The sequence below is a fragment of the Notolabrus celidotus genome, chromosome 4, assembly GCF_009762535.1.
Source record: "Notolabrus celidotus isolate fNotCel1 chromosome 4, fNotCel1.pri, whole genome shotgun sequence".
Lineage (NCBI taxonomy): Eukaryota > Metazoa > Chordata > Actinopteri > Labriformes > Labridae > Notolabrus > Notolabrus celidotus.
The window spans coordinates 18,467,761-18,487,335 of record NC_048275.1 but is presented as its reverse complement, the minus strand read 5'-3'; the positions used below and the strand labels follow the sequence as shown (position 1 = coordinate 18,487,335).

General features: G+C 39.6%; 1 protein-coding gene across 3 annotated transcripts in view; it reads left to right on the top strand.

Moving 5' to 3' along the window:
• The window catches only part of LOC117811295 (equilibrative nucleoside transporter 1-like), a 50,220-nt gene continuing 30,645 nt past the window's right edge, over positions 1–19,575 (top strand). The window contains exons 1-2 of one of the 3 annotated variants that reach the window (XM_034681476.1): positions 1–153; positions 18,357–18,498. The gene's annotated coding sequence lies outside the window, so the exon portion shown is untranslated. The other 2 variants (XM_034681477.1, XM_034681480.1) reach the window with 2 other exon arrangements.

Below are 19,575 nucleotides of genomic sequence, written 5' to 3'. Positions count from 1 at the left end.
TCTCGGTGCCAGCTGCATGAATGCGCAGCGTTGAGTTGAGTTGAGTTGCTGTGTGAGACGAGAGACAAACAGACGAATGAATGCAATAACGTTGTCGCCTACGAACCGATGTGCAGCTCACACGTGAGAGCATCGCATGCCGGTTGTGTGAGGGTAAGTCAGTGTTTTTCTTGCATCGGTGATAGAAAGTAAAGCACGGTGTTCAGACTGCTTACACAGCCTGCCAAAAATACCTCCAGCCCCCCAGGGGGAGGCGGAGGGTAGCATGTGGGATGCCCACACGAAGTGAACGTTGCTATTCTCTGCTTGACAACACGGTCATTGCAGATGTTCAGTTTGCCCTCGATTTTGGAGAGCAGGTGGAGCTCCAGCAGAAACGGTGACAAGCAAGGTCAGATGGTCACTAAAAGTCGCAGTGCGCTGCTTGGACGTGAAAGGGCACACTACAACATTGCTGGGAGTGCGCCAGGTGACGTGTGACTGAGCTTTTCTTGGTACGGCATATCAGCAAGTCTGCATGCATATGCGTATAGTTTATATTAAGACCTGCAAGATGTCCAGCATGCATGTTGTGATAGCTGCAGAGGAAGTTGAAAGCTGACCTCGCTTTGGTGTCGGTGTTGATTCAAGCCAGAGGTTGAGACTTGTACACAGTCTGAGTTGAGGCATCACAGCAGGAGACAGTGTGAGAATATAGTTCCTCCTTACACACGCATTCACACACACTCACACTGCAGGGGACGTCATGAAAGAGCCCTAAATATAAACCCCACCGTGATTAAATCACTACTGTATCATGTAAACTCTTGGTATCCCCTGTTTTCACACAGCTATAAGTCATTTTCTCGTTGCTCTGCTTGAGATGGCCTAATGTTGTTGGAGTGTTGGATAAATTCTGAAGCTGCTTGCTTTTATCAGCAGTCCTGTGGTTTTGAGAAAGCTGCTATTCTCACAGTGATAAGCTGTTCTGTTGATGTCAGTTTTCATCTGTGGTGTGTCATGTTCGCCAAAAGGAAAAAGTTCAAAATGCTTCGCTCAGGCTGAAGAGCTGTTGCTGCCAGTGCTAACATAAATCAATAACCACAAAGGAAATTAATCAATAACACCTTGAATTGCTAGTTAATGGTTTTATGTTATTTGTCATCAAAGTACAAAAGTTTTGAGCTGCTCTTTGACTCATGTCTGACCTATCTGGTTTGTTGGCTCAAACTAATTTGTCCCAAATTTCTTACATTCAATGACACACTAAAACAGCACTGGCCAAGGTATCCACACTTGCACTGTCCTATTATGCCTCAATTTCCTATAATGCCACTAGTGCTAATGTCCTCTTGTTCCCTGTCCATGTTTATTTCAGTCTCAATACCTCCTGGTTTGTGATGAAGCCTCTATTGTAAATAGTTGTCTCTTTGAAAGTGCCTTGAAGCAGGACAGTGTGTCTGCTGCTGGTCTCGTGATAAGCCTTTAGCTTTACTTAAACATTTACCACATTGACCCGGTTGTATTGTACCCTTATGCATTTCTCTCAGTCATGTGATCTCCTAACAGGCTAGGACCTTCTGTCCCAGGACAACCCTTCGTCTATAATTAGGAAATCATACAGGGGTAACAGCACATAAGTATGTAGTAGGGTAATGTGACACAGATGGTTAAAACCATGTGACCAATAACGGATCATCAAAACCGTCACTGTGTTTACAACCACATGCCCACGGGCATACAAGGTCATGATGAGTCAGGGAGGTTTAGTGTGAGGGCAATGCAAGGGCTACATAGGAGACAAGAGCAGTATATCTACATTTGACTGTTTCTTTTCTTTAAATATGTAATCAACAATTGAGTTTATAAAATGTCAGTATTGAAAAGCTCAAAAGGAAGTCTCAAAGCTGCTTTATATTTACAGTGATAAATCACACAACTAACATTTGAGTGGTTGGAAAAGGCAAAAGCTTTCCAATTTCAGTCCTCTTAGCCCTGTAGCCCAGTTCTGGCTTAAATATCTCAACAAATACATCATCATTTAATGATGATGGATTCCAGACGGTGTCTCCCAATTTCTTTGTTTTTTAACAGGCTTCATAAACCATGGATGTAGTCAGTGACGCCATCCACTTAGTTTATAAAGAAGCCAACAATGGTGGCTACCATATTTGAAAAGCTGACTCAACCTAACTCTTGGTAAACCAAGCAACAGGCAAAAAGGTGACATGCTAGCAGAGGTGTAAAGAGTACTGAAATATTTCACTCAAGTACAAGTACTGTTACTTTGATGAAATTTTACTTAAGTACAAGTAAAAGTATCCATTTAAAATGTACTCAAAGTAAAAATAAAAAGTAGCTGGTTTAAAATGTACTTTAAGTAATAGTTACTTAGTTACTTTTATTTGAACAACTGATCTCTCTGGCGGAAGGTAAAGCTTTCGATTTACCAGTCGGTCTACGTTCCAACCCTCACCTATGGTCATGAGCTGTGGGTCATGACCAAAAGGATAAGATCGCGGATACAAGCGGCTGAAATTAGTTTTCTGCAAAGGGTATCTGGGCTCGGCCTTATAGATAGGGTCAGGAGCTCGTACATCCGGAGGGAGCTCGGAGTAGAGCCGCTGCTCCTCCGCGTCGAAAGGAGTCAGCTGAGGTGGTTCGGGCATCTGATAAGGATGCCTCCCGGACGCCTCCCTTTAGAGGTGTTCCGGGCACATCCAACTGGGAGAAGGCCCCGGGGTAGACCCAGAACGCGGTGGAGGGATTATATCTCCCGCCTGGTCTGGGAACGCCTCGGGATTCCCCAGGAGGAGCTGGAAAGTGTTGCCAGGGAGAGGGATGTTTGGGTCAATTTGCTTGGACTGCTGCCCCCGCGACCCGACCCCGGATACGCGGAAGAAAATGGATGGATGGATGGATGGATCTCTCGTGGAGTGCAATAAGGACACAAATGTTTGATATGTTTTGAAATGTAGTAAATTACAATACTAAGCAAAAAAGCTACTTAAGTAAAAGTACAGATTTTAAAAACTACTTAAAAAGTAGTAAGTACACAAAAAAACTACTCAATTACAGTAACGCGAGTAAGTGTAATTTTTTACTTTACACCTCTGCATGCTAGTATGCTAAACCTTGATGATGAACATGATAAACATTTTACATGCGCATGCTAGTGTTACATCAAAATGTTAGCATGCTGATGTTATCTTTTAGTGCAAGCTTAGATTCTGTCTTTGTCAGGGGCAGAGCTGGTAATGAAATCCGATTGGCCACCTCTGTGGCCACCCTGAAATCCTAAACCATGATCAGGGACTTTTCTTGTGAGAGGCAGCAGCACTTACTGTATATTGAAATTGACTGTTTGGGTTGTGTTTCAACAGACTGGTAGTAGCTTCTTTGCATTTCAATATGTAACATTTTCCTTTGTTGGCTCTTTAAATAGTGATTTTGGACAACTAGCTTCTTTTTGAATCCTTAAAGAATTCAGTTCAGCAATTAAATGTCACCACTTTGTTGAGTTACCCTTTGAAATTAAAATTCTGTACAGGCATATAACATACTTTGGATTCCTTTTTGTTAGAAGTTAAAGTAGATAGGATTAGTGGAGATAATCCTCTTATGTTTTAGTAAGTACTTAATGTTTACCATACCCTGCAACCTCTACAAAAGTCTGTCTCCACCACATTTCTTCAACAGTGGAGTGTCCATAAATTAACTGGTGGTTTCAGCATTTACGTTTTGTATTTGTTGCTCCCATGTGTAAGTATGGTCTGCCAGATTTTCAGTTTATTTGTAGTGTCATGTCCTCTCAAATATTAAGCAATCTGTGTGTAGGAGAAAGAAGGAAGAAAGGGGAGAGCTAGAACCAAGAGGGCTGAAACTGAAGTTAAAAAATCCCCAACTTAAAACACTTAAGCATATTTGTTCAGAAAATAAGTCTTTCTGTTGGTCAGTTTATTTTCAACATATTGGAATGTTGTCTCATTAACTTTCTGTAGTAAATAAGCTTAGGTTTGTTTGCATTTCTTCAACAGAACATCTTATACACACACACACACACACACACACACACACACGCTTTTTTGTTTAAAGGAGGCAATTTGGGGTCAGTCTGGCTTTTATCATCACATTTTTCTCCTAGATCTGTATTCATAAGACTGCTATGATTAATATGCATTATTTCACAATAAAAGAATGCTGCTCCAGTGTTTCTGCAGCAAGACTGAAACAGTGAGATGGACATTTTTTTTATCAGGGGATGAAATTACATAAGTTCCAAATGTTGGTTTAGGGAAACGCCTTGGAATAATCTCAAGCATGTGGTTGCCATTTCAACCTTTCCAATAACATTGGAACATCATACTTTTTGTCATTGACCTCATGTGTGCTTTTAAACTGACTACACAGAATAAACTGAAGTAATTTTGAATTCATCAATATATCTGTCGACCATATCAGAAATCAATCCAAATGTTCCTCTAGTGAAGGGTGGCCTTACTCCAAAGTGTTATAAATAAAGAGTCTCAAATTAATGGTTGAATCACAGATTCAGAAGAAGCAAATCTACACTTGAACAGATAATGGAGAGGTCCTCTGAACCTTGTCAACACATATTTCATTGGAGGCACAGAAAAGTGAAAGTGTGTATCTGTTGAGCTTCTTTGGGAATATCCTGGTTTTGAGTAAACACCTTTCAGTCCTGAGATTTCCAGACAGAGACTTTGCTACACAACATAACTTTATCAGACATTCCAGCAAATTCCCGTTTTGTTGTTTTAGGCATGATGCCAACATTTTAAAGCAAATGTTCTCATTAGGATCTTAGAGTTCATCAGGCACTCCTTAACATTCCCTCCTTATAATTGAAAGACCCAAGATGTACTTATTTTCTGTTGGAGCCACAATGTGTGTTTGTGTCTATATATTTTTCTTGTAGTGATTTGTATTGCAGTGTTTTTGTGAATTTATCTGAAATATGTCCAATTAATGTTTTATTTAGCATCTGATGAATGGAACCTTGTGTGTGAGGATTAACAAGAAATCTGGCCAGTGAGAATCTGAGTTGAGGACATGAGCAAATAAGTTGCAGAATCCGACTTTGACATAGTTTTTTTTACTTCACACAGATCACATATTCAAAACTGGTTTCCTAGTTTTGGCTCTTACATTTTAAACATACTGTATTTAGATGAACTAGCTCAAATAAAATTGCTAAGTTTTCTCTTAAGAGGATTTTTAAATGACCAAAATCTCGTATTGATGGGGTCAGTATAAAGCAGCATACCACCAGCAAATCCCAAATAAGCCCAGTGAGATTTATATCTGGATTTGGTTGAAATCTGAGAACAGCATGTTCATATAGGTCAAACAGGGTGCCAGATATGGCAAGGTCAAATCTGTAAGCTCAGGATTTGTCAAAGGGAGAGGTTATTGCTTCAGTATTTTTCTTCAAAACACTAAAGTTAAAATTCTAGTTTTTCTGCATGGCTATGATGAAATGAAACATCTTGGTCAGAGTTATGAAAATGGTGAACATTAACATCCTACATGACTATTTATCAACGACCCTGACATTTATCTTGCTGTCTGCCGAGCTATATAATTATCTTAGTTTTGTTTGGAGAAATATTAATATTGCATTTATCGAAACAAGATGGTTATGCTGTAGCCATCAAAAGTTGACAGTTGTCAAGTGTCTTCATTTATTAGTCGAGAAAAGGCCTCTGCCCTTTAGCACCACATGCTCAGACTGCAAGTGTAAGATGACGGGATTGGACCCAAAAAAAGCAACTCCATAACCTGGGGTATGAAGGGAAAGAGGTTTAAAATAAAGATGATAGTCATTTGAAGTGACAGAAGAGTTCGCAGACATGAATACAGACAAGTGAAGAACAATACCACAACCCCTGCTATCATCTCTGCCATGGTTCTGAAAAAACAACGGCTGTTCTTCTTTAAATGCATTTATCTATAGATAAGTACAGATCAGCTACAAAAGCTTGAACAGGATGATAAAACCTCCGTTTTCAGGCATGGTTGGAGGCAAAGAGGAGGCTATGTGTTTCAGTCTATGTTCTGATTTAGCTCTGCACATCCAAGACATTCAAGCAGGAAGAAGAATATTGTATCACCCTTTGTTAGTTACCGTGCCTGCAGGCTTAACCGCTGTATATTCCAGTGAGAAAATCATATTTCAGTCTTTGGACTAAATTTAGGTACATTTTTTAAGTAAACACCCACACAAGTACACAACCGCACACCCCTTCTGGGGTTTGTGGTTTTAGTGATTCTGACAACATTGCCTTCACTCGCTAGACTGCTTTATTTTTCAAGATGACCACAACTTGAGCAAAGTTTAGTCAGCTAGACTGAGATGGAACCTGAGGTCTCATACATTCATTCAACATATAGGATTGAACTTTTTCTCTAGTTGACATCTCTGTTTAGTCTAAATGATATTGCAATGCACTTGGTCCTTCACGCTGCTGTGACTTGTTTTCACCGAAACATGACTGATATGTTGTCCATTCTGTAATATGTATGAAGTATTTTTCTATAAGATGAACTAAACATGCAGAAATATTGACTGTTTTAATTACTTATCATATAAAACACTCCTATTATCCTCAATTATTGGCTCTTCTTTGTTTTGTAGAAAAACACTTTTTTGTTTGTGAATATTCAGATACATGGTAGGTTAATGATCTGACGTTGAGCTTTGACCATCAAATTCTGGCATATTAAAAGCACTATATGACATTTTTTAAAACAGTTAACTCATGACACCTATGGCCATTTTGTAAAATTCAGTCAGCACCCTGATGCACCATATTTGCACTGTCCATCACAGTGGCGTGATTGGTCAGCATTATGATAGATTTCATTAGCATTTCACTGTTCTACAAATCTGCATCACTTACTGTTGACAATGGGCAGCTGTGGGTCAGAGTCAGTCATCTCTCAATCACACTATCGTGTGTTGGATCCCAGATCCCGCTGTCCACATGCCAAAGTGTCCTTGGGCAAGACACTTGACCCCAAACTGCTCACGATGGGCCCCTATCAGCTAACTGATGGGTGCTCTACACAGCAGCCTCTGCCATCTGTGTGTGAATTTGGTGTGGATGTGTGAATGTGACATGTTATGTGAAAGCTCTTTGAAAGGTCAGAAGACTAGAGAAAGCACAATATAAACACAATTTACAAAATAAAACAAATTGTCATAGAAATTAATTTTCCTGGACCCGTTATCAGTACTTTGGGAGCTAGCTAACATATCTCAGTAATTGGTCAGCCAAAAAAGGAAGTATGAAAACAAGTTAAGTACATTCTTTTAATTATATAGATTTGGCTTTGGTTAGCATCAGGAGTAATTTGCAAACAGCTACCTAACATTTTCCAATGTTTGAATTTGAGGGGTTTCAATTTCCACTGACGTTAACAGCTCCTTATTTGTCTGTGTCTGTGTCTGTGCAACTTTCATCATCTTACAAAGACAAACAAAGGGCCTCTCACGAATTGAATACCCCACCAGTGTTGACACTATGTTGTGTTAGCTATTGTGGCACACTTCTGGCGTTGACAGGGGGCAGCATGCAGAAATGTCACGTCCTTTGGTTTTTCCTGGTGAAATCTTCCAGAGTCGTCTATTAGAAATCAGTTCAGCTATTATTTAGCCACTAAGAGAGACAAGTTATGAACAATTGAAATGCCTAGTTGTTTGCCAAAGCTATGACCTTAAAGGTTGAGTTCCTTTGAAGCTGGAATGCCTTTTAAATACACAAAACATGTTGCATTTATTTAAGACTTCTAGTTTGGACGTTTGGCATGTGACCCTGTAACTTTAAACCAAACTGATAAACCTCTCCCAAAGTGTTGTGTAAACAGAACAGCTATTATCAGCTGACTTACAAAAACACTTTAAAGAGATATCCTGTTGTATCCTGGAGTTGTAATTTATAGCATAACTATTTCACCTTGCTCAGTATTGAAACAAACGGTTAGTCATATGGCAGACTTCCATACAGCTCACATGAAACTGAGGGACACTGAAATCACCAAAATAAAACCCTACACACAAAGGCACACTTACACACATGTTTTCACTTAATGTGGCTGATTACAGCTCTTCTCAGCTTGTGTGGATTAACATCTGGGATGAGTACCTCCACCATGTGTATCACAAGGAAGTTTTAAAATCAGTCATAACAAATGAAAACACCTGGGCTGTTAACGTTTTTAAACTCTTGAAACATGGATGCAATGTCATGTATAATTAAAAGTACTTTGTTTCATTTATAAGAGTGAAGTAAAAAAGCCCTCTCATAGCTGCTTATATAAGAGCACAGAAATACATTAGTCAGTTTTCTTCATTTATGAACCATGCTGACTGTGGAGATGGCAGTGGTGCCATGTTCTCATGTTGCTTTGCTACAGTTTATGAAATTATAATGTTTGTCTTCAATTTTAGCTTTTAAAACCTTCTAAATACTGCTTTTTTGCTCATGAACAATGGGCTGCTGCCAAAGACACCTAGTGCTTTCTTTCTTTCTTTCTTTCTTTTTGCTTTGTTGTCCTGTTTGCCTTTAAATGGGCTTGTGTTGACCACATTCACGAGAAGAGACCATATAAACGATCCCCTCTTATCATATTCATTGTAATCATATTTTTCTGAAAGCTTCGTGCTCATTAGTTGTGACGTGTCTGAAGAGGTTTTTAGAAATGGTGGTGCTATAGACTGTATAGAATAAGATCTGTGACATCACCCATCTGTTTCAGAGGCGCTGTTTTGAGACCAATCGTCGGTGGCAGCCATATTGCTGCTGTTGAGCGATTGTGACGTAAAGAGGCGGGCTTTGAGCCTCCTAGCCAACAGCTACAGTGTTCCCGCCTGTCAATCAAGTCAGCTGTGCCTCTCATTGGAAGACTCATAATCTCAATATCTTCGAAATTGCTGCGTTATAAAAAAATTCACCCTCCCTACAGTGTGTGCCAATCGAGAAATGAGCTATCCAGACTACACTCGTCTTTTGTACCAGGCTGTTATTTCTGCTGTAAACATCAGCTTTTTTTAATTGGTGTGTATGTGGTTTCTGGTACTTCCGGAGCCAGCCTCAAGCGGATCCTCCATGAACTGCAGTTTTTAGCACTTCCGCATTGGACTCATATTTGTAGACCGGAGGTTGCCGCTTGGGTGGAGCCCATGGAATCTAGTTTCACTTGGAGACATAACGTTATCATATAACCAGGGTCTGTAGTTAGAGGAGCTTAGTAAGCTAACATTACAGTGACACAGCTTGTATATCATAGTTTGATTAACATTAGCCACGCATGGAACAATGAGGAGCTATGGCTAGTGTTAATCTAGATCATTGACTTTGTCATTTTGTCTTTTGTTCCTTCGTGTGACATTTCAGCTCAAAGAAAAAAAATTAAAAGATTGATCTTTGGCATCCATGTTGCCATTGCCTATCAACCTCAAACTAAATTGGTCATATCTCTTAAATCATACTTGCGACTGACTTTTTGGGCCCCCCAGAACTACTCCCCCTTCCACTCCGTCTGTTCATTGGCGTTGACCAATCTCAAACATGGCACTTATGGACCCTTCACAGAGTAGTGGGGATAGAGGGCAGAGGTGGTTGCCTTCTCTGATTATCTTTCATTTGAAGTTTTCTTTCTAGCCACCTGGCAATTTCCAACCAAAATTCTCCATCTATCAGCTTTCGTAGCACTAGCTATTTGATCCCCAGTTTTTTTTATAATTTCAAAGTGTTCCTGACACTTTGAAGTTGTTCCTGTAGATGAGAACAACAGGTTGTTGTTAAATTACTATGATATATCTACTTTCTGTGGGATACCTACTTGTGCCTTGGCCTAAGTGTATTTTGAGATGTCTTTTGCCATGTCTGCTCATACCTTCACCACAAGACAATGGATATGAATAGAATTAAATTTGTCATGCTCACATCATTATAAAATAATATTAGGAGTAACAGTCTGCCTGTCTGGCTGACCCACAGAATGCCCTGTTAACAGCTATTATTGTAGTCCACAGAGAAAAGTCTATAAAAAAGGCTGATAGGGATCAAGCTATTCATTTAGGCCACCAGGGAAATCATTAAAATGATTTTGTTTTAATCAGCAATCATCTTGTCTTTACAATTTTTAGTATTGTTTATTTTAATGATATTAAATTGCTTCAGTTGATCTGATGGTTTCTACAGATGGCCTCATGGGCCCAAAGAGTCAAGCAAACAAAGAGGAGCTGGTCTGATACAAGTAAGACTGGAAAATAGGACCGGAGCCGTCTCACGCAGAATTGCCCAGAGAACAATTGAGTAATGGGTTTTAAATGGGCAAACAGGATGTTAAAATGGACATAACCACGCCATAGTAATCATTGTTTTGGAAGCACTCCAAAATGTTTCATAAATAATAAGACCTTGCACTCATTTACCTCTGTGTGAAGATTTTCCTTATCTGGACTGAGGAACAGGATGGCTGACAGACTGTGATAAGATAAAGGCATGGGCCAGGATGAGGGCTGATAGGACGACTCTGAATAAAAATCATTGAAAAGTGGTGTTAGTTGATGAATTTATACAGAACGAAAAGTATTTTCTGAAAAAAGGTAATTTTATGTTCAGCCAAACAACATATGTGTTTGCATGCAACATATACAAACTCAAATGCACCCTAACCATTTAGCTGTATCTGACATATAGAGCTCATATTGTATTTACTGCAGAGGAATGAGCTGGCACACGAGACCCCTAAACTAAACACATGCATGCTGGTACATACTGTACCATGACAAAAAACAGCAAATCAGCAAGTGAACTATTACAAAAGGAATATTTAATATTTGATTACTCCAGAAATGTACCTGGCTGTCTTACATACTTGATTCTGATAGGTCAAAACTCTATAACAATGGTGATGAATCCCCAACAGCAACACCAGGGACAACCTGATCACCCAAGCTAAATCAAATCAATCTGCACAAGGTAGTTTGGTACATTTCACCTCTGCTTGTTGACGCTGTGACAAAAACGCCAGTCTCCATTAGCATTCTAGACTGGTAAACACTGCAGCAAAAGTTTTACTTTCCATTAACATTTTACATCTCAGAAGGCTAAACTGCATGTAAGATGTTTTTCGTAGTACTTTTGATTTATTTGGAGACAAAACGCCCAAGGCGATGCATGTGCAAAGAGAAAACATTGTCCCAGAAATGACCCCTGATGCACACCATGCTGTACAAGAAAAAATAAGGAGATAGATATATATTTTTGGAAACACAGAACCTTACCACAGAACCTCCTTCGTCTTCAGAGACAGGCTTGTGCACCATCATAGAAGCCAAGTAAATCCCCCACTTAGTTAATAATGGAATCACCAGATGTGACATAATGGGTAAGGGTGTGGCCAGTGTTTTAATCCCGATGGAGCAAGGCCATTCTCTCCCTGCGAGAATATGTTTGGATTTAACTCTTAACACAACTCTGGGACCGTGTTGGTCAGAGTAGAACTGAAGGAACACAAACATCCTCCTCATATTGCTTAACTGAATCTGCTCTGTTGATAAACTGAATGCACATTCGTAGAAGATTAACAAATCACAAATGGATGATTTATTGATAGGAATTTCCTACTTTGCTCCAATGGTCTTGGGTAAGTTACCGAGCATGCATCAACATGACATGCATTGGGAGATGGATCTTTCAGACACCAAAGGATAAATATTTCAGCTTTAAATCCTAGGCTGCTAATTTTATTTTACTGTGTATTTGGAAGGTTCCTTTATTTTCTAGATACAATGTAAGCCTTTGTCAAAGCTTGGCACATACCTACCTAATTATTGATAAAAGAGGGCTAAAATGCTAGAAAGGGTAAACAGGGTGATCTCAGCAAATACAAGTCTGATGGTTTATGAGGCTTTTGGGTGTTTTCCATGTCCGCAGTGAGGAATGTGAGCAATGAGCAATCACAAGTACAGGAGTTTGGAACTTGATCCAAGTTTGCAGTGGTTGACTTCAACTAAAGAGGTGAATCCCATAATGGACAGTCTCACAATTATCTCGTATCCCCAAAAGCACCACAAGATTGAGAGGAATTCATTGTCCATTTAGCAGCAGGCTTATGCATGATCCATGCTTATAGGGATATAAAGAAGTGCATGACCTTTGCGGACCTCTCAAACTCTCCTGTGAGTGTAAAGGGGCTCTAAGGTAAAAACCAGGAGTGATTTCACCCTGATGGACCTCCTAGAGGAGTTTTTTCTTTGTTTGCCTGTCTTGGGTTGCCCCCTGTGCAAACCTTAATCCTCCAAAACAGAGCCAGAACTTGAAAGTCCTAATCCCAGATGGGATTTACTTCATTCTGTCCCTCTTCTGAGCCATTTAGGGGTTGGAGAGGCCATCCAGTGGAATTCCTTTTTCTTCTGCTGTCCTCTTAAATCTCAGTATGTGGTTAGAAAGCCACTTCCCGCCCAAGGAGGTCATGCCTTGCTCCTCTACTAGATCTTGCCTCTTATGCCACAAACTTCACAGGATAGCTTGAATTAGACATGTATAGCGTTTATTTACTCATAAACTTGTGGTCTAAAAATGGCACAAGAGGGGTCAGAAGGAAGTGGACGAGTTGATGACATAAGATTTTTTGTATGACAATAGAAATATCTACAAACATGAAACAAAAGGGGGTCGTCTTGACAATGGTTGAAAGCTGTGGGAAAGCATGAGGATCTTAAAAGGTTGTTTGGATTTTTGTTCATCTACTGGAGACGGTAAAGGGCTCCACTGATTAACAGTATACACATTGTAGAGCAACTAGTCTCTACCAACTAAAGCAGTTGTACAAAAGGACAAATACCCAACTAAACACCACATTCAAGTTTGATTGAGCGATTATTTTTTCACATTAATGAAAGGTAATTGCATGAAATGCATGGTGTGACTAATAGTTTGCTTATTTTGCAATTATGAAATTGATTTCATTTCAAGCGATCGGATTATAATGTCACATAGTATAAAAAGCAATAAGATACAATTTTAAAAGTAATGGGATTGCAAAAATATTGAAGTACAAAGGTTATTGAAATGTAAGCAATGTGATTCAATTCTAATTACAAATTGATTTAATTGGATTCTAAAATGTATCTTATTGTGGAAAATACTTTCACAAAATACATAGAAATTAATTAAATTGAACTCAACTGTTATGGTGCGTTCACACCAAATGTGAACGATCGCGCCGCTATTGGCACGAATATGGACGCGAGAATGTTTTGTGTTCACTCGCTCTATTCGCGCGAATGACTCGCTCAATTTGCGCTTCAAAAGTGCGTGTAAACGAGTGCCAAGATGCGAATATACGCAAGAGGGATGGGGTGGGGTGGGGGGGGTGCCCACGCCACAGCTGTCTTTTGTCAACAAACAGAAGACAGTGGAGACTGGCTCGCCTTTCGTTTCAGAAGTGGAGGCTGGCTTGACCGCAGTAACAAGGTTGAGCTCGCGGACATTGAATGGGGAAGCCGGTTATACTAAATGGGGCAGAGATAACTTCCTACTACAACAACCGATTGCTGACAGACAAAGTTTTTCACAACTCACCACATAATCCTCCTCCCTCTCTGTCCTCACAGTCAGCTCCTGTTTATTCCTGATCCCATAAAAACAGGAAGTGTCACAGAGTTTGGGGAAGCCGCACGGTGATAGAATCAAAGTGTCCCATATATTCCAGATGAGGGAATCCCTGCTGGGATCTCTGCTGGTCCATACGTCACACAACACATGTCATCGGGGGATCTGCACGCGGATTGGCTATCGCGCTGCGATTCATTCGCTTAAGTTCAGATCTTTCAACTCTCGCGAATCGTTCGCGCGAATGAATTTGCGCTGTACGCGCGAATTGCGCCATTCACGTCGCTGAATACGCGCCATACGCACCGCCAGACCTCTACTCCCATCTACTCGCGTCTCTGCATTGACTTTACATGTACTTCATTTACACGAATGGAATCATTCGCGTTTGGTGTGAACGCACCATTAAAGCTCCTGTGAGGAACTTTGGTTTGTGTAAGTGTTGTTGCCCCCTGTGGACAAAGCAGTACCTGGTTGACCAAGCAGCAACCTCCAGTCTTGAGAGTTGAAGCCGCTGTGGAAGTGCTAAAGACTGCAGTTCCTCAAGGTGCATGGCTGACTTGACTTACAACTCTTTGCATGTAGTTAGGTTGAACGAAAATAATATTGAGACAGCATTTCCATCATGGTGACTGGTGATGATAGGCTTCAGGAACCAATGGTTGATGTCACTGAGACTTTTTAGTTTATTTTTTTTTACAAAGACTGTCATCCTACTTTGCCACAACTGTCAAATTAAGCTGTTTAATACACATTGCCTTGGGGAATTTCCTAGAAAGGCTGTTTCAGAAGTATGCAGTTTATCACCCTGACACCTACTCCCTACAGTGGTTTAAAGCATTAACAAATAACTTCATGAATTGTCATTATTCATGCTGATGGTCTTTTTTGCTTATGTTGGTTATTAAGAGGCATCAGTATTAATTTCAGTCTGTTTCATAACCAGTTTAAATTTAGAGCTTTAAACTGTTACATCACATAAATATAACAATACAGTTTGTGTTTTTAATATTTGTTATGTTTAAATGACAGATATCGTTATTCTTGCATCTTATGTTCATTTACACAAAACCTCGTCTGCATCAGGATGCTGTATCAAAGACGTGGCTGTTTTGGTGGAGATGGAGGCACTGGGAAAAGAAATATCAGTTTCATTCTGATCACCTTTATGTCTACATCTGTTTCTGCTCTGATTTTGTACATCTGCATGGATGATCATGACCACCCTCCTTTTCCTCGTCTCTGCTTTCTTATTTTGTTGTCCCGTTTCTTCTCTCCATGGAAAATCCCAGTCAGTGCTGAGACCTGCTGCACTAAGAAGCTGCTGACTAACTTTCCCCTTTGCCTACACAGATCAAATAATAGGCCTGAGGCTGGGAGACTTTGAGAAATGTAGTGAGTGGAGAGACGTATTCAGATACCGGAAATGGAGATGTTTTTATACCCATGACGGAAATGAAGTGACCCTTTGTATTTTCATGGCAGCAGAGAGACACAGTCGTCCTTTAGTCCTCTGTGGCCCAGCTCCTCCTCAGTGGGTTTGTGAGGAGGCAGCCAGACTATAACTCTCCTTCACAGATGGTTTCTGTCCATAACCACAGTAAGCTTTTTTTAGACAGGGTGAGACAGGGTGTGGATGACTGTGTACCTACCGCGACTATATGAGAAAACAGAGTACGTCCAAACTCACATGCAGCACCACAACAACGCCTCTGCACGGCGGTCCAGACAGGCCAGAGTGTTAAGACGAAATTATACATTAGTGTCACTTCTTGCAGTCACTGTAGAAAACAAGTTGTACCCTGACAGCATAGACAAGAGGATAGTTTCTTGGTTTCTTTTGAGACACTTTTACTTTTAGGATGTTTTGTTGCATTGATTAAATGCAACAAGATTTACATATAGTCAGTAATTTGTCTAAATCAAAAGACAAAAGTTCACTTTTTTTAATTGCTTCTCAGGGTGAAAACTCTTGCTTTCATGTGAGTTTTACCACAAAGGTGCAAATAAAAGCTCCCTCTGGAACACTTAGTCTTCCTCATGCTTTGCTTGTCTTGTTTTGTCCTTGACTGACTGCCTCAGTCGGTAAACAATGTCAGACTCAAACAAACTGGGAATCATATGCTGTTTTGCATTTGGGGAAAAAAAACCCTGCGTGAATAATGAGATTTCAGTTTGAGGACAGATCCCTTCATGCTGGTTTAAAACATTTTTTCACATGCATCCACAAAAATCAGACAGTTAAACTGTCAAGTATACATCTCTTACTGTGGCAGGACACTTAGTTTGTGCTTCATTCCTTGGTAAATATCACATAAGAGCACAAGTTATCTTTCTTAGAGTTTATTTTGACCAACTAAATAGCAAATTGCCAACTGAAGGAGGGTTTGTAGTTGTAGTTATTTGAACCTTTGTCTTGCACTCTTCTGTTCGGCAGATGTGTTTCTATTGTGCTCTCCAACTCAGAAAATTAAAGCCAGCAACCTTGAAGCAAACAAGCATATCCCCTAAATAAGAGACTGAGAGTACTGGCAGTCATTAAATGACTGCTCTGTTGCACCATATGTTCTCTTGCAAACTGAGGATTAAGAAAACTTAGAATGAGAACTCCATTTACATCATTATATTTAAAATATTACTAGTACGTCAAATCATACCACTTCATTAAAGTCATGTTTACATGACCAATGTACGGTGGCCCTGAAATGCAAATCACTACGGCAAATCAGAAACACAACGGCAATTCAGAAAATACTAAGGCAAAGTGTGAAAGGATAGACCAGTCCAATCAGCGATGAGTCATGTCCCCCAGGGGTACCAACTTCTTCCAGTTTGGTTAATGTTGTAGTGTTTTCTGAAATGATGTTGTGTTTTCTGAATTGCCGTTTCTGAATTCCCGTAGTGTTTCCTGATTTGCCGTTGTGTTTTCTGAATTGCCGTAGTGGTTTCTGAATTGCTGTTGTGTTTTCTGAATTGCCGTAGTGTTTTCTGAATTGCTGTTGTGTTTTCTGAACTGCTGTTGTGTTTTCTGATTTGCCGTAGTGTTTTCTGAATTGATGTTGTGTTTTCTGAATTGCTGTTGTGTTTTCTGATTTGCCGTAGTGTTTTCTGAATTGCTGTTGTGTTTTCTGAATTGCTGTTGTGTTTTCTGATTTGCCGTAGTGTTTTCTGAACTGATGTTGTGTTTTCTGAATTGCCGTTGTGTTTTCTGAATTGCCGTAGTGTTTTCTGAATTGCTGTTGTGTTTTCTGATTTGCCGTAGTGTTTTCTGATTTGCTGTTGTGTTTTCTGAATTGCCGTAGTGTTTTCTGAATTGCTGTTGAGTTTTCTGAATTGCCGTAGCGTTTTTTTTTCTGAATTGCAGTAGTGTTTTCTGATTTGCTGTTGTGTTTTCTGAATTGCCGTTGTGTTTTCTGAATTGCAGTAGTGTTTTCTGATTTGCTGTAGTGTTTTCTGATTTGCTGTTGTGTTTTCTGAATTGCTGTTGTGTTTTCTTATTTCCCGTAGTGTTTTCTGAATTGGCGTAGTGTTTTCTGAATTGCTGTTGTGTTTTCTGAATTGCTGTAGCGTTTTTTTTCTGAATTGCAGTAGTTTTCTGAATTGCCGTTTCTGAATTGCCGAAGTGCTTTCTGAATTGCTGTTGTGTTTTCTGAATTGCCGTTTCTGAATTCCCGTAGTGTTTTCTGATTTGCCGTTGTGTTTTCTGAATTTCCTTAGTGTTTTCTGATTTGCTGTTGTGTTTTCTGATTTCCCGTAGTGTTTTCTGATTTGCTGTTGTTTTCTGAATTGCAGTTGTGTTTTCTGATTTCCCGTAGTGTTTTCTGAATTGCTGTTGTGTTTTCTCAATTGCCGTTTCTGAATTCCCGTAGTGTTTTCTGATTTGCCGTTGTGTTTTCTGAATGTCCTCAGTGTTTTCTGATTTGCTGGTGTTTCCTAATTTGCTGTTGTGTTTTCTGAATTGCCGTAGCGTTTTTTTTTTTACTGAATTGCAGTAGTGTTTTCTGAATTGCAGTAGTGTTTTCTGATTTGCAGTAGTGTTTTCTGAATTGCCGTTGTGATTTGCACTTCAGGGCCACCATACCAATGACAGCTAAAGTTTGAAGTATATATAGAAAATATAAAATAATGATCATTCTTTCTCCAAATGTCGCTTAAACATTGCTGGTGGCTAAAACGTTTTTCTAATAACTGAAAAGGGGTGAAAGTTTACCAAACCCTTAATAAACCAGGCCCACTTGTATGGATATATTTCTGTTGATTCGTCACTAAATAGATTACTCCCACCATGTATGGTTCAGAAACAGTCATGGAGCTGGCAGACTGAAACACATAAAAACAGTCATGGGTCACACATGGCATTTTAATGTGATCCCACATCAACCTACTATAAAAAATTCCCCCCCGCCCCCTCTTGTGACGAATGTTGCTGATTTTGGGGGCGACCGTAAATTGTACGATTCCTTGTCCGGTGCCGGTGAATGGCATAAAATTACTCAAACATAAATAGCTGTGTATGTGAAGATTTACTTTCAGACAAAAAAATAATCAAAGGTTAATTATTTCTCGAGGATTCTGTTTTTTTAATGATCCTCCTTCTGCAATGTTACGCATGATTGTCTGCAAAGTTCCCTTGATTTTTAGAAATAAAATAAAGAGCTATCATCACGAGCTTCTTGATGTTCTCTAGACATTTTTCTTCCCTAAGTTTTGTTCCTTTTTTGTGTTTAGATGTCTGATCGGTGAGCCCCTCCTTTACCACTGCAGCTGGAGTGTTGTTTTTTACGAGGAGCTCCAGAAGGCAACACTGAAGCGCTTCGTCTCTGAGCTCTGAGGACACTCGCACAACCAGCCTTCACTCACTACAGATAAGGTAGGATTTCTCATCATGGGTCATTAAAGTAAGCGTGAACTTATTGTTTATGTCATCTGGTTATGATCTGTATCTGTGAAGAATTAAGTCTGTATGAGCTCAACTCAAAAATGACGTTTTTTTGGAGAAAACAACGTAAAAGCTTACACGTTTCAGTTGGACTTATATATGTTTTCAATGCTATTTTGTATTCTGGTGGTTCCACTGCTCGTTTTTATGTCTTAAACCATGCATGTGAGACAACGATACACGCTGGTAGACCGGTGTTGTGATGCTGGACACCCGCATAGCTCCTTTGTTCACTGCGGCAGAATTAAATTTAGCGCCAACTCCATGCGTGGTCCTTGCAGCCGGTTAGTGAAGGCAACATTAATTAACTAATGCTTTAATTAACAATAAACTAACCTGTTCGTTCATTACGTTGTAATATGTAAGTGTGTCGTTTATTAGTTGAATGAAATAGACTAAAACAACTGTTATTTACATGTTATATCTATAAATGGCTAATTTTTCCACATTTCCAACATAAAAAAAACATTTTGTAATATTTTATAACATTGACAGCAACATACAAAGAATATCTGTCAGTGAAACACCACTAAAAATGAAAAAATATATACATATTTTAAGGTCCTAAAGGTAGCACGGTCAAATTATACTCGTTAAAATTCTTCAATTCTTGACCAGCTGGTGATAAATCAGGAGGCAGCATGCGGGGAAGCACGTGTGTGACAGGCTGCTTTAATCAAGTAGTTATCGGTAGCACGTGGGAAGATACCATCACAGGACCTGACAGCAGACAAAAGCAAAGAAAAGAGTCCATTCAAAACTTTCTTGTATGTAATTGACTCGATGTGTAGTTGTAACAGCTTTCAATAACATTCCTTGGTCGTGAATCCGTGTCAAATCTTTGTATGTAGGTCAGAAATATTTGTTTAGTGACTTTAAGTGCCTGTAGTACTCAATAATAACTTGAGTACATGTGATGCATAATTATAAGTTTGTGCTGTCCTATGGCTGCATGACACTAAATGATTTTCAGGCACAGATTTGCAGCGTTCTTTTTTAAATTTACTA